This window comes from Peromyscus maniculatus, chromosome 3, assembly GCF_049852395.1.
Source record: "Peromyscus maniculatus bairdii isolate BWxNUB_F1_BW_parent chromosome 3, HU_Pman_BW_mat_3.1, whole genome shotgun sequence".
Classification (NCBI taxonomy): domain Eukaryota; kingdom Metazoa; phylum Chordata; class Mammalia; order Rodentia; family Cricetidae; genus Peromyscus; species Peromyscus maniculatus.
In genome coordinates, this window is record NC_134854.1 from 62,205,030 (window position 1) to 62,226,067 (window position 21,038).

The 21,038-nt window shown below is 47.4% G+C and overlaps 1 pseudogene; it reads left to right on the forward strand.

The window, feature by feature from the left end:
- Positions 1–1,512: 1,512 nt before the first annotated feature.
- On the forward strand, positions 1,513–2,184 carry LOC121828195 (high mobility group protein B1 pseudogene; annotated as a pseudogene).
- Positions 2,185–21,038: the final 18,854 nt, after the last annotated feature.

Below are 21,038 nucleotides of genomic sequence, written 5' to 3' on the forward strand. Positions count from 1 at the left end.
TAGCAATGGGTAGCAAAGGGATTTGAACACAATTTTGTGTTTCAGAGTTTCTGAACAGCTGGGGTCACAGGGTTTTTATGGAAAGGGGTTCAGGAAACACAGGCTGAGCCCTGAGTTCCTGAAGGCCAACCGGCCCTAGTCACTCCGTCCCTAGCACTGGTGGAGAAGGAAGCGTTCTGAGGGCCTGGTGAAGAACTCAGTGCAGACAGGTCAGCCTTAGCACTGGGATTTTCATCTGGGAGTGCATGAGTCCCCGTCTGCGCTGTGCTAGTGGTGCAGGGGCCTCGTGGTTGTGTCCAGGAGGAGCTGGGGTGCAAGGGACAGACATGGGCACACTAGAGGCTTGGCTAAGAGTCCCCCAGCCCTCTATCAGAAAGACGGCTGTCATCTTGAGGATGTAAACAACCCCCATAACTCTCCTAGAAGGTGAGATGTCTACTCTCTCAGTTAGCAATGAGTCAGAAAGCAAGGTGGTGGCTTTCTTTCTAGAGAGTTCCATGTGTGTGTGGGGCCCCTTGGACATCAAGTGCTGTCATACAAGCCTCTATCAAATGATTCCTGGGGAATGTCTCTCTCAAAGTGAAAAAACTGCTTATGAAGTCCCTCAGCTAGCCACAGGGGATGACAGAAGCAGACCTGTGAAAGATCTGTATGTGTTACCCATAATGCACTCGGAACATTTGTGTTCTTTTACCCGACTCTCACTATAATGAGGCAGGCTGGGGTTACTTTACAAAGAAAAAGAGTATGCCTGACACTCCTGCTTCCCCAGGAGACAAGGGTCAAAAGTTCAGCATTCACCTCCTCGCCAACAGAGGATGGAGGTGACTCGACATGCAGTGAAAAGGACATGAAGTCGAGAAACCTTGATTCTGCCCCGGCAGAATATAGTCCCACGCTTTCAGGCTGTCTTAAACATAATCTTTTTTCTTTTCTTTTCTTTTTTTCTGTGTAGTCCTGTCAATCCTAGAACTCATTCTGTAGACTAGGCTAGCCTCAGACTCAGAGGTCTGCCTGTCTCTCTGCCTCCCCAGTGCTGGAAATGAAGTGTGTTAACCATCATCCAGCAGTCAGATAAACATTGGGTTCTCTCAGTTTAAGTACATCCCTAATGTTGCAATCCAGCAGTCAGATAAACATTGGGTTCTCTCAATTTAAGTACATCCCTAATGTTGCATGGGATATATTTCCACTGTTATAATCTCCAGGCAGTTGGGCTTGTTTCCCAAGCCCAACAGGAAGGACAGCAGTGAATTCAAACGCAGGAATCAAACAGTCATTGTTTAGACCTATTTTGGGGTAATATTTTTGTGGTCAAAAGCCTTGCAAATTTCCTCTTCAAATCTCAATGTTCTTAAAAAAAAAAAAAAAAAAAAAAAAAAAAAACCAGCTGGAGACAGCCATTGCAGTATCTTGAGCTCCATAGAGACAGCGCCAGGGCAAGTGCGAGCCAGACGCGCACTGGGCGACTCTGTGCCTCGCGGAGGAAAATCAACTAAACAAGGGCAAAGGAGATCCTAAGAAGCCGAGAGGCAAAATATCCTCATATGCATTCTTTGTGCAAACTTGCCGGGAGGAACACAAGAAGAAGCACCTGGATGCTTCTGTCAACTTCTCAGAGTTCCCGAAGAAGTGCTCAGAAGGGTGGAAGACCATGTCTGCTAAAGAAAAGGGGAAATGTGAAGCCAATGCAAAGGCTGACAAGGCTCGTTATGAGAGAAAAATGAAAACCTACGCCCCCCTCAAAGGGGAGACCAAAAAGAAGTTCAAGGACCCCAATGCACCCAAGAGGCCTCCTTTGGCCTTCTTCTTGTTCTGTTCTGAATATCACCCCCAAATCAAAGGAGAGCACCCCGGCTTGTCCATTGGGGACGTGGCGAAGAAGCTGGGGGAGATGTGAGCAGCACCGCTGCGGGTGACAAGCAGCCCTGTGAGGAGAAGGCTGCCGAGCTGAAGAAGTACGAGAAGGATATTGCTGCCCACAGAGCTGAAGGAAAACCCGATGCGGCGAAGAAGGGGGTCATCAAGGCTGAAAAGAGCAAGAAAAAGAAGGAAGAAGAAGATGAGGAGGAGGAGGAAGACGAAGGCGAAGATGAAGATGATGATGATTAATGAGTTGGTTCTAGCGCAGTTTTTTTTTCTTGTCTATAAAGCATTTAACCCCCCTGTACACAACTCACTCCTTTTAAATGTAAGGCTGTGTCAGATTTGTTTTTAAACTGTACAGTGTCTCTTTTTGTATAGTTAACACACTACCGAATGTGTCTTTAGACAGCCGTCCTGGTGGTGTTCTCAATAGCCACTAACTTGCCTGGTACAGTCTGGGGGTTGTAAATTGGCATGGAAATTTAAAGCAGGTTCTTGTTGGTGCACAGCACAAATTAGTTATAGATGGGGGCGGCATGTTTTTTTTTTGTTTTTATTTTTGTTTTATTTTTTTCATCTTCAGTTGTCTCTGATGCAGCTTATTACAAAGATAATTGTTCTGTTAACTGAATACCACTTGGTAATTGCAAAAAAAAAATTGCAGCTGTTTTGTTGACATTCTGAATGCTTCTAAGTAAATACAATACAATTTTTTTTATTAAAAAAACCAGCTGGATTTGCTATACTTTTAAAAGTAATTTATTATGCATGCGTATGTGCACACAGTGTACCCAGCAAGGCTCCACTGTTTGATCTCTTGGAGCTGGAGTTAACATGGGTTGTGAGGTGTGTCCATTGTAGGTGCTGGGAATTGAACCAGAGTCCTCTGGAAGAGCTACAGGGCTCTGAACCATCCCTTCTTTGTTATACTTTTATTTATATTGTTTGGTCTGGCTACTGATAATAACATTGAGTTCATGGCAGGACCAGCTCGCCGAAAAAAGGTACACACGAAATAAATTTAAAAAAAATGAAATGGAAACAAAACAAAACAAAACACCTTTGTCCCTCTTGAAAGGGACAAAGTTATCCTTTGTCTGCGCTAGGATTTTAGAAGCAAAAAGGCACCATTGGCAAAGATACATGGCCTCAAATGTCATCAAGCGCGCCACCCAGTGGGTACATAACATCAGTTGCCCCGGTATCAGAGCGGTAATGCTTGGGCAGAACAGTGGCTGGGTCACTGAGGAACCATAGTGCAAACTGGCTTCAGGCATGAATTCACTCTCTTTGCCTTCTCTGCTTCTCTCGGCTCATATTGCCGGCTAAGTGGAAGAAGGAAAAGAAAGCCGGAAAACATCAACACTAGAAACTAAACAGTATACGTTTGTTGAGCCATGGAATTGCTTTGGAAACACCGCGCGGCCGCGCCAACGCTCTGCGTCAGTAGGTTGGAATCGCACGGGAGGGAGACGCACGCGCGCGTTCATTCCCCACCCCTCTCTCTCCCTCCTTCTCTTCCTCCCTCCTTTGTTTGTTTGTTTCTTTCTTTCTTAAATGTTTTTAATCGAAATAGAATTATGTCCCTTTCCCTCTCGCTCCAGCCCCTCCTAGATATCATCCCTCGAACCCCTCCCATGCCCCCTCGAACTGATAGAGTCTTAGGATCTTTCCACACCCTTTTCAGGAGCTCTGATGTTGATGCATCCTTTGAGGCTGGGCCTCCATCATCTGTTGATATGTTGATACTTGCATTCTGTCCAGTTGTGGTTTTCTGTGATGGTCTCAATGTGCTACAAAAAGGCTTCCGTGATGAGGGGTGGTAGCTACACTTAATTCTGAGGACGTGGAGATAGGAACTCCAAACGTGCGAGCGCACGTGGTGTTTGTCTTTCCAGCTCACTCAATGTAATCTTTTCTAGTCCTATCCATTTACCCGCAAATCCCATGATTTTCTTTATAGCTGAATCATATTCCATGATGTATATGTACCACGTTTTCATTGTCTCTTCATCTGTTGAAGGGCATTTAATTTGTTTTCATTTCCTGGCTTTTGTGAATAAGGTGTCGATAGCATTGTGAGCAACTATCTATGGAGTGGGATCCAGGTAATGGTAAGCTGGGTCACTTGGTACATTTAATTTTAGTTGTTTTGAGGATGTACTGGTTCCCACCACCTGTGGGTGAGGATTTCTATTTCTCCATAACTTAGCCAGTGTTTGCTGTCAGTTTTTTGTTGATCTTAAGGGCTATGTTTCTTTGCTGGGCACTGCCTGAAAGAGGAAGAAGGCAGAGGCAGTCCTTTGGTTCTGCGTTATATGCCTCCTCAGCCCCTGGAGAGAAAGATGGGTCCCAGTTTTTTGGGAAACCACCAGACACCGAGCCCAAACCGAGATGAGATCAGCCTCAAGGATTTGCTGCCTCATGTCATGACCTCTCCTGTTGGGTTCTGAGGACACTTAGTTTTTGATTTGCTGACTTTGGATGACCCTGAATCTGCTTTTATAGTTTCTTGGGCCCATGGGGGGACATAATCAAGAAATATGGGAGCTATGAAGACCCCCCCACCACTATTCACAATACACAAGTGTGTCTTTTGTTTAGTCTCATGAAACATTGACTTAGACTTATTTTAACATGTTAATGAATGTGAAGAGGGACCATATCAAACTCTGTAGCAAGCATTATTTTAGGTATATGAGGAGGATGGGGGGGGCACAGTCCCATGAGTGGGCAGGATAGGAGTGACTAGGTCCCACCATGTCTGCTTGTCCTGGCTCCCCTCAGCTCTTTCATGCCATATTGGTACTGAAACACCACCCTTGGAGCACTGGAGAGCCTACTGACTTGCCCCATCTCTTAGCATCTTGGTTTCAGTACAACAGGAATTTTACTGACCACCTTAAATTTTGCTACTTGAAGATTTAAGGGTTTTGTGAATTTCCTCATACAACACGAAAAGTAACTTTTTTTGTTCTTTTGTTTTTTTGGAGACAGGGTTTTTCTGTGTTGTTTTGGTGGCTGTCCTGGATCTCACTCTGTAGACCAGGCTGCCCCCAAACTCAGAGATCCGCCTGGCTCTGCCTCCTGAGTGCTGGGATTAAAGGTGTGCGCCACTACCACCTGGCAAAAAGTAACTCTTTTTTAACTTATGTTATTATTTCTTAAAATTTGTGTGGTGTATATATGTACGTTTATGCATAGGCATGTGCATGTGAGTGCAGCTACCAATGGAGTCCAGAAGAGGGCTTCAGATCCCTTGGAACCATAGTTTACAGGTGGTTGTGAGCTGACTGACATTGGTGTTGGGAACCCAATCTACTCTTCTGGAAGAGCAGTATGTGCTCTTAACCACTGAACCATCTCTCCAGTACCAATCCGAAGTAACTCTTCATTAACTATAAACACTGTGGAAGCATTAGAGGACCCGCCAGAGATGAGGGGTGTTGTAGGGAAGCAAGTTCCAGAAGCACCTGAACCCCAAAGATCACTATAGTATTTCCTGTAGCTCAGGGAGCCAACCTCTTTCCTCTATACCTCTGTCTACCAGGCCATACCTTTCTGTATTTGACTAGACTTTAGAACCTTAGCACAGTGCCTGGGACTAGAGAATGTTTGTCAATCAAGAACCCACCCCAGCTCCTTAGAGACTATAATTTAGCCTGCCTGACCTAAGATCTCCTGAGATTGACCACAGAGCATCTATTCTCTCTCTCTCTCCCTCTCTGTCTCCCCCTCTCTTCTCTCTCTCCCTTTTCTCTCCCTCCCTCCTTTCCTTCCCCTCCCTTCTTCCCCCCCTCTCTGTCTCTGTCTCTCTGTCTCTGTCTCTCTGTCTCCCCCTAGCTTCTGGGATGTGCACAGTGGCAAGGAAGGCCTCAGGATTCCTCTAGAGGTGTTTATTTTATTTTGTTTGATTTTTATAATCTGGGCTCAAGCGAAGGATCTGGAAATTCCTTAAACAGCTAGTGTGGATTTGGGTGAAACACTTGGCTGACTAGCTCTCTACTATGTCTGTAAAAAGCATCCACCAGTCGGCCTCCGGGCCAGCCTGGATGGAGCAGTCCCACACCTCCAGAATGTTGCCTGTAACCCTTTGTGGCTGCCTGTTTTGTGCCAGGGCCTCATTCCTCTACCTAGGCCTCCTTTACAGCCACAGCTGACTGCGGAGACAGCAGCTGCTTGTTCTCCCTTCTGGGTTGGGGACACATCTGCTTGTGGCAGCGGCCAGATAATTCCTGATTGCCTTCCCTGCTGACTGTACAGGAACTGAGCTATTTCCCCAGCCAGCCCCAGGGGAATATAATTGAATGTTCTTGCAGCCAGAGTCCTTCCTGGCCAAGGAGATCATGGCTGGGTCTGGTTCTAGGAAGAGCAAGGCCAGAATGTATTCTTAGGCGAGCAGGGAGGCACTGAGGGATCTCATAGCTCCCTAAACAGGGCAGTTGGGGTGGGGCTGTGAGACTGAGTGATGCAACATGAATAAACAGTGATAGATGAAATTTAGAGGAAGGAGGATTCTGGAGGAGGACATTTCTTGGAGAGATTTTGTTTTTTCCTAATTCTCTTTGAAGTTAGACTTCAAGTGGTATCCAGAGGGGGAAAGCAGGAGAGAAAAAAACATCAGAGGCACCATGCCCAACTACATGCCAGAGACTGGGTGCCAGGATCGCTACACCCTGGGGGATGCAAGCTCATGACTGTCAGGGAGGGACTTTCTGGACAACATCTTACTAAGAGACAGCAATGTTCTGCAGGGCGGGGACATGCTCTTCAGACCATTTCTGTTTGTTTTGTTTGTATGGGGGAGGCAGGTGCTGTGTGACAGCACACTTGTAGAGGTCAGAGGTCATCTTAAAGCCATTGGATTTCTGTTTCCCTCCATCCCCTAGGTTATAGGGATTGAGTTCGTGTTGTTAGGCTTTGTTTACCAGCTGGAACTCTCCCTAGCCCTCCATCTGGTTGTTACTGCCAGTGATGAACATTTGCTGTGTTGCTTAGGCTGGCCTTGAATTCTTGTATGAAAGATATCTTCCTACCCTGGCCTCTCAAGTATCTGAGACTAGATCACCTCTGTATCCATGGTGTCTAGTATAGAGCTTGGTGCAATACTTGCTCCAAGAATAGCCAGGCACTATTATTACATTATTCTGAGTCCTTATTCTTTCACAGGCTAGAGGAAGAATAGTATGATCTCCATGCTGAAAAAGAGAAAGGTAAAACATGAAGAAGGTACAGGACGGCTCAACGTCAGAGTTTGAAGTGGATTCAAGCCCAGGCAGGATGACTTAAATGACTATTCCTGTTCACTGTGCTCTGGAGACTCTCGAAAGAGAAAGCAAAAAGAACAACAACTTGTAAGTCATAAAACTGAAATGCTTAGTGGACATCACTCAAATCCTGTTCCCAGTTTTTATCAACTAAGGTCTAGCGAGAAGACCCTCGGCACCAGCTCACTGAGAGCATCAGAGGCGAGGGCTAGAACTCAAACCCTCTGATGTCCAGCCTCGGGTGCTCGTCCCTCCAGGAAGCTGATTTCCGCTGGCTTAGGTGAGAGCTGGCCCTCTGCTCTTGCTCAGAAGCCCGCCCCCCCCCTCACATGGTATGGCTGGCTGTGTTGGGCACACTTGAGTTCCTTCCTGCTGACCTTGGCAGCCCAACCCAGCAGGAAGGCATCAAGGCTGAAGTTCCCCAGGAGTCAGGTAGGCAGCATCCCTAAGGCAAGCTGCTGAGGCCAGAAACCACAAAAACCAAGGCTTTGTCGGAGGCACCCAGGCCTCCAGGGCCGAGTGAGGAACATGCAGTGTCCGGTGTGGACTCTGTGTGCTTGGGTCACTGCCGAAATTCCCAGTTCTTTGGTAACCTGAATACTTGACATTTTCAGGGTAATTTTTTCTCCCAAGGCATTTGTTCTGGATCACTAATGTCTGGTACATGAGATATCATTCTTGATTCAACATATTTAAAACTCATTTTCCCCCCTAGACAAGACAAATTGAATTTGTAGCTTCCCATACAGGGTTTTATGAAAAGATTGGTGCTGGGATGCACTGGGTTCCCAGGCTGATGTCATCTGATTGGCCATGACAGTCTTTTCCCACTTCAGGGTATGAGGGAGTAATTGCAGTTACTCCATCTGGGAGAGGCATGGTTGGGCTTTTCTCCTCGGGGGTGGGAAAACAGAATTAACAGATAGATGGGTTTTTGTCATTTCTGTTTCTCTCCACTGCCTGGAGGGCCTTGCAGAATAGAAGCCTCCAAGCAGTACCCATCTGACCATCCACTGAGCTCTTCTCCTGGGTGTGGGGAGGTGGGGCTGTCCTGTGTGCCCAGGAAAATGCTGGAAGGTAACAGTGGGGTCCAGGTTGGATACAGAGGGTGAGATGAGAGGGACTAGAGGACAGTCCTCAACAAGGGTGGCTCCTGTGTGTCCTCCTGGGGTTTCCACTCCAAACCAGAGCTCCCCCCTCCCTCTAGGACTTTTCTGGCTTGTCCTTTTTTGGATGGTGACAAAATCCTAGTCCTAGCTATGGCTCCTGGCTATCCTACCTTTAGAAGATAGAGGGAGTTGGAGTTGGGGATAGGAGAAGAGTTCCACAGCAGGGTGAACCAGTGGTGTTCCTGGTGCCTGCTCCAGTCCAGGGGTCTGGCGACGAAGCTCGTGCACATGCCATGCCTGGGCTCAAGTGCTGACCCCTTCTCATGGCTCTGGTTGGTTCAGTGTTTGGGTTTTTAATCCTTCTGAGCTATAGTGAGTTTGTGAACTGCGTTAAGAACTGGAGATGGGGAGTTGGCCCTGATCGGCTTTGTGGCACTAAAATCTAATCTTGTTAAACAAATAAAGCCTTGAATAACTTACTCCTTGCCAATACTTTCCCACTGCCCAAGGCTACACAGCTCTGTGACCTTTAGTCAGGTGCTTAGCCTCTCTGAATCTGTGCCATAGCTATAGAAAATGAATATAATACAAGTTGCTTTCCTCCAACCAGGTTATTGTAGGGGATCAAAACTAACGATGTGTATTAAAGTCCTTCATAGAGAACAAGGTGCTGTTCTGCTGTAAAGGAATCATTATAATCATCCTGTCTATTGTAGAAGGACATGAATAGCTATTTCTTAGTAAGATTGTAGCAACATGAACTCTATTGTGATGAATGAAGAGCCCATCTTCCCAGTGGAAGAGCGACCCCAGACAAAACAGGAAGATCAATAAATAACCCCAGATGAGAACAATGTGAATGATTTAATATTTAGGCCCACTCAGGTACAGTCAGTAACAAAAATGCTCTTCAGGGACAGCGAAATGGCTCAGTGGGTAAGGGCGCTTGCTACCGAGCCCAACCATGCTGGAAGGAAGGGACTGACTTCCTCAAGTTGTCCTCTCATCTCCACATGTGCATGTGCTTCAGCGCGCGCACGCGCGTGCGCGCGCGCGCACACACACACACACACACACACACACACACACGCACGCACGCACACACACGCACACACACACAGTGCTCGAGCACATGGCGTGCGTGTGGCACGCACACGTGAGGGAAATTTTCAACTGCTCTTCATTCTTATTAGAAATAGTTGTCAGAATCAAGAACAATTGTTCCACCCTTTCTTAACTCGGGGATCAAACATGATTTTATTTTCTGAGAAAGGGTCTCCTGGTACCAGGTCCCTGATCTTCCTGTCTCCCTACTCTCAAGCGCGGAGCCTGTAGCTTGCGTGACCATGCCCAGCTTCAAACATCACTTATTTGATACGGTCTAGCTGGAGAGTCGTCTTCCGGGTCGGTGTGAAAGTAATGGGTCAGAGTGAATCTCCTCCCTCCACAAGCTCAGGAAGACACTCAGGAAGGGACCATCTCCCCCTCAAGCTTCAGAACAAGAATCTTCTGTTTCTTTTTCAATTCAATTGGGATTGACCCTGGTTTGACCAATCAGAGTGTCACACTCTTCTGGGCAGGGTGATTGGTTCCAGCAGTAGACAGGAAGTCCAGACAGACCAATGAGAGCCAGCCCAATGGATTTGGCCGGCACAGTGTATCTCTCTCCCGGAAAGTTGTCAAGGCGGACCGTAAATGCTTAGAGATTTTGGTGGTTTTTTGTTTGTTTGTTTTTTGACACTTCCTAAAAGTGTAACTAAAGTTGAAAGAAGCAAGGCTGAGAGAGGGAGTGACGTGGCGTGAGTGCCAGAGGAGACAAGTTGAGGCAAGCCAGGTGTCTTAGTTACTTTGCTGTCTTAGGAAGGAATGGTTTATTTGGCCTCACAGTTGGAGGGTGTGGTCCATCACAGCGGCAGGAGTTCATGGCATCTGGTGATGTTGCATCTGTATTCAGGAAGCAGAGAGGGATGAATGCTGGTCCTCAGCCCCCTTTCTGTTCAGTCCCAGACCGCTGCCCATGGCTTGATGCCACCCAGGTTACGATGGGTCGGTCTTCTTACCTCCATTAATGTGATCTAGATAATTCCCAAGAGGCTAACCTTATCTAGATAAGCCCTCCCCCCAAATGCCCAGGGTTCGTCTCCCAGGTTGACAATATTAATCATCATATAGAATAATCAGGTTTAGGATTGGCTAGCTTGAGTCATTTCAGTGGGCCATAGTGGGCACAAGAATTACCTAGCTGGTTATCTGGTACCGAGCCCTGAGATTATGGCAGGAGGGTGGCCCTGAGTGTAAGAGCCCTGCAGGGAAGCACGACCTAGTGGCTCAGGCTTAAAATCCCACCTACCCAGGCAGCTGAGGGAGGAAGACTCCAAGTTTAAGGACTTCTTGGGGTTACAGAGTGAATTTAAGATTAACCCAGGGAATTTAATGAGACTCTGACTCAAAATAAAAAGTCAAAAGAGAGCTGGAGATAGCTCAGTGGTGCAGAATTTGATCAGTGTGTGTGAAGCCCTGGGCATTTGGGAAAGAGCCCAAAAGAGGAGGTGGTTACAGGAGTGTGTTCTGGATTGGTTGGTTTTTGTTTGAGCTGTTTGCTCTCTAAGAGAATCAGTTGTTCAAGGTGTCAAAGCCTCAGAAAATAAAAATCATGTTTAATGCATCCAGGACGGCTGCTCATCCCCTTGGAGGCCAGTCTGGGCTTGTTCACAGGGTAGTAGTGGAGATTCCCAGCTGCAAGAGAGGACAAGCCTCTGGGTATAAACACTTTCCTGGCTTCTGTTGTGTATTGTTGGCCATTGTCCTGTGGGACAAAGCATGTCACACGTCCAAGTCAGGGTGGGAAGGGGCTGCACCGTGGGGATCGGAGTCTAACTAGGAAAGCTCCTCTGCCTGGAACCCCTCGCCGCAGAAACCAGCCTGTTAGGCCAGTGGAGAGGTGCAGTCCCTGGTGCTGGATGCAGCCTGAGGCCATCTCCCTCCCCACTTAGGAACTTCCACTCTGTGACCTTGACTACAGTGCAGAAAAGAGTTTCAGGATGGATCAGTCTGAAGCAGAGTTATGTTTATTAAATAAAGAGGAGAATGAAAGAGAGGAAAACATTAGATTTAAGTGGAGTCAAGGAGGTGAGCAAACACAGATAATAGTCAGACATTGTGACACATGTCTATGATCCCAGCATTTGTGAAAGTGAGGCAGGAAAATTATAAATTTAAGGTCAGCCTAGGCTATATAGCAAGACTCTGTCTCTAAATAAGTAAACAAACTTTTTAAAAAAGCATGATACTATACACCCAAAGGTTCGGCTTTCTCGAGTGACTCTGAATGGCTAACCAACATCTCTATATATGATTGTATGGATTTTGAAGATACAATAAAAAACAAGATTTTAAACTGGGTTTAAAGATAAAGAAAAGTTTTAAAAAAAATTTTAAAAGAGGTAGGTTGGAGGGGAGTTTGGGGGGTGCGAGGAGGGGGGACAGGGGAATCCGTGGTTGATATGTAAAACAAATAGAAAATCTCTTAATAAAAAGAAAAGAAAAAAAAAGAAGGGCTTGTAGCATGAATCTTAAAGGTTCTTATTAATAAAATCAAACCCGAGGCCAGTTATTGGGGTCAATGCTGGTAGATCAGAGAAACAGAACAAGCCACAGCTATCTCACCTTGCCGATTCCTCAGCTGGTCCTGTTTCCTCAGACTGGAAGCTTCTGTGTCCTCATCCAGAATGAATCTCAGCTGAACTGTGCTGCTCGAAAGCCTGAAGCTTAACCAGCCACATGCTTAGCCAGCCAAATGCCTCTAGTTTCTGGTCCTCACGCCTTATATATCTTTCTGCTTTCTACCACCACTCCCTGGGATTAAAGGCTGGCTTTCTGGGATTAAAGGCGTGTGTCACCATGCTTGGCTATTTCCAATGTGGCCTTGAACTCACAGAGATCCAGAGGGATTTCTATCTCTGGAATGCTAGGATTAAAGGTGTGAGTGCCACCATTTTCTAGCCTTTGTATCTAGTGGCTGTCTGTTCTCTGACCCCAGATAAATAAAGACACAATATTTTGGGGAACACAATACCACCACAAGGGCTGGAGATGTAGGTCAATTAGTGGGGTACTTGTTTAATGTGCACGAAGCCCAGGGTTTGAAGTCCAGGATTCTACCACCAGCACTGTTTTAACCAGGTGATAACACACGTCTGTAACCTCAGCCCTCCAAAGATAGAGGCAGGAGGATCACAAGTTCAAGATCATTCTTCTCTACAGAGCAACTTTGAGGCCAGCCTAAGACATATGAAACCCTGTCTCAAAATGTGGGTGCATTGATTTCTCTCATCTTTAAACATTGCAGGGTGGTTTATAAAGCACTTGGTTCCGGTTTAGAAGGTGGGAGACAAGTGCTGATAAAGTAAAACCAGTGCTTGTACACATTCTGGCCTCAAGCACGTGGTGGCTCTTTATAAATCCTTGTTTGACATCTTTCTCAGAGAAAGGCTTTGTCACGGCAGGCCCTCTTCTGTGATTGGTTGGTTGTGCTGATACACTTGACTCTCAGCCAGGGAGAAGTGGAATTGAGAGTCTGGGACAAGAACTCCTTTCTCTTCCCAGGCCCCCTTCGTTTTTCTGTCTTTCTGCCCTGCCTCGTACCTACAGCTTTCCATCTCAGGGTTGCTCCAAGTGTGAGATGAAGCAAAGTTTGCCTCCTGCTGAATTCTCTTGTTGCTAGAATTCCCCCGATTTTGGCCACATGACAGGGGTTTGGAAACCACATCTGCCTTGGGATTGTCTAAGTGGACACACTGTCCAAAATTCTGCCTCCTCCCATGCCTTTTTCTTTGCTTCTAAGCTTAACAGCTAGAATGCAAAGGGGTACATGGGAGTTCAGTTCTTGAAGCCAGACACCCATTTCAATCACAAATATTTGTTTTGTACCTATGGTGTGCCAAGACCTGTCCAAGATGCTGGGGTTGTGAAAGGGGAAAAAAAGAAAAGAAAAAAAAACAGGTCAAAAAGACAACCCTGACTTCTGGGAGCCTACATGTTTATGAGGGATGATCAATTAACAAAATATATGAATGTGGTGGAGAATGGACAGGGAAGGAGGGGATCAACTGCCAAGTTTAAAGAGCTCTTCAGGGCTGGCAAGATGGTCCAGCAGGTGAAGAACTTCCAGTGTGAGCCTGACAACAGGTGAGAGGAGAGAATTGCCTGGTCCTCTGACCTCCACATGCATGCTTTGGGCAGGTGACAGCTAGAGGAACTCTGAGGCCAACAGGGAAGGTAATAGCCCTAGGCATGAACCTGGAGACCACTGTACAAGCATTGACCTACTGTGAGTATGTACCCTAGACCTTAATCTTAGGATGATGATGTGGCCAGCACATGCTTTTCCTGATGGGAGCAGAGGATGGATGACTGTAGTTGGAGTTTTCTCCAGTCCCATGGGGGCCCGCAGCCACTCAGACCCAAGTAAACACACAGAGACTTATATTACTTATAAACTGTATGGCCGTGACAGGCTTCTTGCTATCTAGTTCTTATATTGTAAATTAACCCATTTCTATAAATCTATATCTTGCCACGTGGCTCATAGCTTACTGGTATCCTTACATCTTGCTTCTCATGGTGGCAGAGGCTGCCAGCGTTAGCCTTCCTGTTCCTAGAATTCTCTTCTCTCTTTATTCTGCCTATACTATACTTCTGCCTGGCTACTGGCCAATCAGCCTTTATTTATCAATCAATCAGAGCAACATATTCACAGCATCCCCAACAGCTGGTCAATGGAAAACTAATGGAAATATAGATGTGTGTTTGGGGGGGGGGCATGGCGTGGGTTCAGGTCAGATGTACATGGATCCATTTTGCCTTGAACATAGGACAGAAGGCTCACGTTCAAATCCTCAGATGTGAATTTATGGGGCAAGCCTTGTGAGGCCTCTAGGCCTCTGTTCTATTATCCAATAACTGGGATGAATGCTAAGACACCCTGCCATGCTCTGCCAAGGGTGGCAAGGATCACAAACCCTGCCTTCCTGAAGTATGGAGGGGAGGACCTAGTGTGCAGATCCATTTCAAATATTTTATGTCACAGTCTAATCCTGTAAGAGGAAGGGAGCCGGGGGCTTGACTACCACAGGCCAGTGTGGAAAGGCTAGGCTTCCTGTGCCTATGGTTTATTTTCCTCAGAGAAATGCATATATTTTATACACCGAAAAGTGAGGCTCTGGGGGCACGTGTCTCCTCAGCAATCCCTGAGTGTGTGTGTGGTAAGTGTATGTATGGTGTAGGGTGTGTTGTGTTATGTGTGGTATATATATGTTTGGAGTATGTGTATGAGTCATGGTGCGTGTGTGTGTGTGTGTGTGTGTGTGTGTGTGTGTGTATGTGTGTGATATGTGTATGGGTGGTATATGTTTGGAGTATGTGTCATGGTGTGTGTGTGTGTGTGTGTGTGTGTGTGTGTGTGTCTGTGTGGTGGTGGTGGTGAGGTGCTGAGGAGAGGGGAGGTTTTCTGATCTGTAACATTTCTTGGAGCTGTGTAACTGACGAGGCACACTGGCCTTTGTAAGGGAAGTTCTATCTGAGGTTTAGCAGCTTCAGGACCAAGGGGAAGCCCAAAGATGGACGCCTCATGCACCTCCTCATCAGGCCTTTGGCTGCCCTGGCCCACAGTCTGCACAGCTCCCAAGTTCCAGAGAATTCCCTCTAGGGTAGGGTGAGTAGTGCCCAGCTCTGGCACTGAAAAAGGCCAAAGCATGCAAGATGGGGGTGGGGGTGGGGCGCTTGTCCCAGGCTCCAGCCACATCACTATGGGTAAGGTCTGAAAAGAGGGTGAGATGCCTTGTTCCACAGATGATCAAAGTGGGACAGGACACAGGACTCCCTCGATCTGAGGGCTTCTCTTCCTGTATAGTTTTAATATGATGGGGTGGCTGCTGTCAAGTGGTCATCATGACCCCTCTTGGGCACAGGGAGCTGGCTTCTATTGGCACCCAGGGCACAGTGGGCTCAGGGGCAGAGCTTGAGGCCCTGTGGGCTGCTCCTTAGACTCTTCCTAGGGGCTTCAGGCTTCCCTTTGGCAGCCTCTCACAGCTGTCTCTTACCCTCCCTCCTTGTTTGGTTTGCTAAATCTCTGTTTTGGCTCACTGTTTCACACCCACTCTGACAGCCTGCTGTCCCCCCTCAAGGCCCTGGGACATCTGCCAGACCGTGAAATCAGATGTGAAGTTAAACACAACTCAGATCCTCATCATATTCCCATCGTCTCTGCCCTCTCCTGTCTGCTCTATCCTCCTCAGAAATGCAGGATGCTCAGGTAGCCAGGAACCTCTCTAGAAAATGTTTATCTGGGAATCCTACCCCAAAGTACAGTCTTGGATCTGTAGCTGAGCTCTAACAGTGGCCAGCATTGTGCTGGTCTTATTTGTCTGAGCCCGAGTCTGTATTTTTCTGAAGTAGATATCAAAGGTAAGCCCTTGTCTTAGTCACTGTTCTATTGCTGTGAGAAAGCACAGTAACCAAGGCAACTTACACAGTAAGGCATTTAATCGTGGGGCTTGCTCAGTTTCAGAAGTTGAGTCCATGATCATCACGGCGAGGAGCATGGCAGCAGGCAGGCATGGTGCTGAGCGCTTGTGTCTGATCTGCAAGGTGGAGGCAGAGAAGGGTGGTGGGGGAGACTGAGCCTAGCATGGGATTTTGAAACTCCAAAGCCCACTCCCAGTGACACACCTCCTCCAAGAAGGCCACACCTCCTAATTCTTCCTAAGAAGTTCACTATCTGGAAACCAAACATTAAAATATATTAACCTATGGGGGCCATTCTTGTTCAAACCACTACAGCCCTAGATTTCATGCCAGTTCAACCTGAACCACTTCAGTTGGGATCACTAACGCCTAAGGCAGCACCTGACGATCACTGGCCATCATGCTATCATCACACCTAATCACCGTACAAAATGGAATCCATATTCAAATTCTTCTCTCAAAACTGCCTTCTGCAGCTGGCTTGACTAATATCTGGGAACTTGGAGGTTGCTAAGAAAAGGAGGAGTAGAATTTGATTCGAAGCTGAACCTTTGCACTCAGGTGCCTTGTGGAATGTGTTTGTCGGCTTCTTGGGTAAGTCTCAACTCTCCAGGCCACTGTGTGAGGATAGAGGGCTTGGGCTGTGATGGACTCAGTACACAATCAGCTGCCATGACTCTGTGGTGTGACTTTCTGCAGGTGTCTCTCCCCTTTTCTCCTTTCTTCTTCCCTTTTCCTTATAAACACGACTTCCTGCCCTTCTCTGCAGCCGCTCAGTCTTCTCTGATCTTTTCTGTGTTGTAGGTACTTCTTTGCCATGGTAGGCTCCCTCCTTCCCCAGGACCCTCCTTTTCTCTTAGCCCCTTCCTTCAGGGTTAGGAAAGGCCTTTCCCTTAGTGCTGGGGTGTGGTCCTTGCACCACTCTGGACTCTCGGCTTCCTGGTTCTGTCTGCACCCCCAACTTTCCTCGCAGTTCTCTGACTTTGGTTTACTCAGTAACAGAGCAGGAGGCGTGTGTGTGTGTGTGTGTGTGTGTGTGTGTGTGTGTGTGTGTGTGTGTTGGTGTGTGTGTGTGTGTGTGACAGACAGACAGACAGACAGACACACACACACAGACAGAGTCAGAGAATATTCTGATATAGGAAGTGAATTACACAAGTGTTCCTAAGTGGGGCCAGGAAGACAGTACCTTATTTATTAATCTGGTGACTCTTATTATTAATTGGGTAGCCCAGTTCTATGCAGACAGTACCCCATGGTTGTTCTGGGGAGAGAATAAAGCTGAGTGTTTACCCACAGACCCCCATTTCCCACCCATGGAGACATACTCTGGATTTCAGGCTGTGTGGGGGCTGAGAGGGCTCCTCGGGGCAGGGAAGTGTTGCTATGCTGTGGAGAGCACTGTACAGAGGAGCTGCTGACCCCAGATGCGGCAACACAGCTGCACCAGGGCTCTAGAGCATCTGCTGCAGCAATTTCTCCCTCCCCCTCCCTCCCTCCCCCTCTCTCTCTCTCCTCCCTCCTTCTCTCTCTTTCTCTCTCTCTCTTCCCCTCCTCTCTGTGTGCGTGTGTGTATGTATGTATGTGTGTGTAGTTTTTGTTTTGTTTTGATTTTTTTGGTTTTTTGTTTGTTTGTCTGTTTGTTTGTTTTGAGACAGGGTTTCTCCGTGGAGCCCTGGCTGTCCTGGATCTCACTCTATAGACCAGACTGTCCTCGAAACTCAGAGATCTGCCTGCCTCGGCCTCCCAAGTATTGGGATTAAAGGCGTGCGCCACCACCGCCTGGCAGCAATTTTACTCTTCTTGTAGCTCTGACTTATTAACACTAATGACAACATGAGATATTGGTCACTTCCTATACTCAGCCACTGACCTTGTGGCATCCCGGGCATCTCATCACCTGAAGACTGGTCTTCTTGTGCAGATGATAACTGGCCCAAGCATGAGCATCTCTGGTGAGAGCTGGAGACAGGGGGAGTGAGGACTGCACCGGAGGTCCTCTTTTCTCTGTCTTTTCAGCTGCTTCTGCCCTCCCTAGTCTGCGAGGGCCATTTCCCAGGGAAGGGACCCCGTGGGGCTGAGAACGACAATGTTGGCAACCCCGGTGGATTTGTGCAGATGGACATCAGTAGACTTGGATGCAGATGTTAACGAGTCTGGGGTCAAGCTGAGTGTAGGGGTGCACGCCTCGAATCTCAGCACTCAGGAGGCAGAGGCAGGTAGAGCTCTGTGAGTTCCAGGCCAACCTGGTCTACAGACCAGTTCTAGGACAACCAGGGCTACATAGAGAGACTCCATACCATAAAACCAAACCAAACAAACAAAAAGCTTGAAGTGAATTGTCCTAAACTTCTTTTGGAAGGTGGCTGCTTGCTTCTATGCAGAAAACCTGAAAACTTTCAGGAGAGGATCTTCTGGAAGGTGCTGCTCAATCAATACGGCCTTTTCTCACTAGATGTAGTGAGGGCAAAGGCCTGACTCTGGAGGTTCTTTGTGGCCAGTGTTGTTTGCAGTCTCTGCCACATGTTTGGCAGATGTGAGCTATGGCCTTGGGGGAGACTCAAGAATGCCTGTGTTTCTTACTTTTCTGTTGCTACAATTTAAAAAAAAAAATATCACAACCAAAGACAATTTAAGGAAGAGAGTTTATTCTGGCTTATTCTTTAAGAGTATTCTTAAAGGGGTAAGAGTTCACTATGGAAGTGTGGAGGCATGGCAGCAACAGTGGACACAGCATCAGTAGAGAAAGCTGAGGGCTTACAGCTGGAACTGCCCCAACTGGAAATGGTAAAGCTTTATGCTTTCAAATCCTACCTCCACCGACATATTTTCTCCAACAAGGCTGCACCACATAAATCTCCCCAAGCAGTACCACCAGCTGGAGATGAAGTGTTCGAAGCCTAAGATTGTGTGGGGCACTTCTCATTCAACCACAATGCCCATGGGTAGAAAAGGATCAGGAGAATTCAAAGGGTAGCCTCTCCTCCTGGGAGTGGGCAGTGCAATCCCGTGGGGCAGAACACCGCCAGGCTCTTTAGTGCAGACAGTGTTCCTAATCCCCCTCACTTGGGCTTTTAGGCTCGTGGTTGCACAGAAACAAGATGTCCTTAACCTGTCACAGTCACCAAGGACCCAATACATCAACTCCATGTCCCTGTACCTACCCCAGGCTGACAGGGGATACTTGAACCTTTCTAGGCTTCTGGGAACAGTAACTTAGCTTTACCCCCTCAGGCAATGCCACTGAACTTTGTCATTCTGTCCTCCAGACTCTTCCCTTCCTGAGGTGTCACCTCCAGGATCCACAGGATGGAGAACTAGTCTCCAATGGACTTTTCTTCCAAAAGAGTTAGTGTGTGGCGATGGCTTTAGGCTGAATTGCCTAAAATTGCTGAATCCAAGTTACCAGGTGTGGGTCCTGGGGTATAAAATGACAGGTGGCTGTAACAGAAACTCCCAGGGGTGACAGGCTTGGATCCAGGACTTCCCTAGCCAAGTCATACACATAATGGAACTTGAAAGAGTTTGAAATGCTATGGCAGGTATGTTTTCTGTTTTGTCTTTCTTTTTAACCGGGTTGTTTCATTTATCCATTCATCTGGTTTTCTGTGAATTACATCCTGGGACCTATGCTTGCTCATTCTCAGAAGTTGCTCTTCACATGGGGCTTCCCTGTCCTTCGTAACAAGGTGACCATGTGACTCAAGCCTGCCTGAAGAGTCCTCCTTAGACTGTTCACTGGCACCACTGAATGAGAAAGATGTCCATCTTCTGCCATGATGAGCACCAAGGACCCCATGAGCCTGGAGATGTTGAAGGCCATCTTCGCTACTCCCTGGAGGAGAGTGAGGCTGCCAGAGGAAGACAGAAGTACAGGGGGAAATGTTGAGACAGACTTGGGCCTTGGTTTCTTATCTTTGTGGGCCGAGATGTGGTGTCTCTTTCATTAGAGTGGTTTATCTTGGGTTTTTGACACCACCAGATAAAGGATTCCAAATTGGTAGCCACGTCTCTGAACTCTCAAGCAACCCTAAGAGGCTGAAGTCACATCTGTGCCACCCTCTGTGGTCTGTCTTCATTCAGGAGATTGGGATCCCATCTGCTCCCTTAAGTTGTATACAAGTGCATGGACTGAATGGTGTGTCTTTCCAAATTCGTATATTGAAATCCTAACCTTCAAGCTGATGGCATTAGAAGGTGAGGTCTGAGAGAGTGATTAATTCATGAGAGCTCTGTGAGTGGGGACTAGCACTGTTATAAAAGGGACTTTCTTAGAGGCCCTCTCCTCTCTTTCTACCGTGTGAGGGTACCACATTAAGATGGCAGCTGCAGCCAGGCAGTGGTGGTGCACGCCTTAAATCCCAGCACTTGGGAGGCAGAGGTAGGCGGATCTCTGTGAGTTCGAGGCCGGCCTGGTCAACAGAGTAACAGGTCCAAGACAGCCAGAGCTCTACACAGAGAAACCCTGTCTCAAAGAACACAACAACAAAAGATAACAGCCGGTTTGTAAGATAGACCTCACTTGACCTGGCCGTGTTGGATCTTATCTTTGACATCCAGTGCCCAGAATTATGGAATGAAAATGTCTGTTGTTCACACCTCCCAGCCCATGGTCTCCTTTTGTAGCAGCTGGTAGGTAAGCAACACCTCCATGCTCCCCAGCAGAGACTGGCAACCAAGCCTGTTGCTAATTTCGATGGTGAGGGAGGAAAGTTTGCTTAACCTGAGATTTTGTGGGGTCCTTCCTAGCATTTTCTCTCCAGAGACACCAGTAACCTTTTTGGGCAAATAGTCTTTTTTAGTTGCCATGGAAATGATGTGGCTTTAATAGCCAGCCCCCAGTCCCTCTGGACAGGAGTTGAGCAGGTCAGGTCCTGCGTGGGCTGAAGGGATGACTATTCTGTGGCTGCCATGAGCCAGGTTCATCTCTTCTGCTCTATGAGCTCGGCTGGTCTGTTGCTAGTTTGGGTGGTTTTTGTTTGATTGTTTGCTTGGGCTTTTGTTGTTGATACTTCTGACTTTGATTTTTAAAAATAACCTGGTGCTTCTCAAGGCTGGTTTGCAGAACTGCACAGCCTCTGGTGTAGAATGTGCTCCTTGACCAGCCCTGGGCTTTAGGGGAATCCTTTTGCCTGAATAACTGGCGGCTGGCTGTGGCCAAGGCCGGGTGGAGCTGACCCGGGTGATGGCTGGACGCCAGCCAGGGCTTGCTCTGTCACACACAAACAGCTCTCCTGAAGCCCCTCCACAGAAGGAGACAGAAAACAAAGCA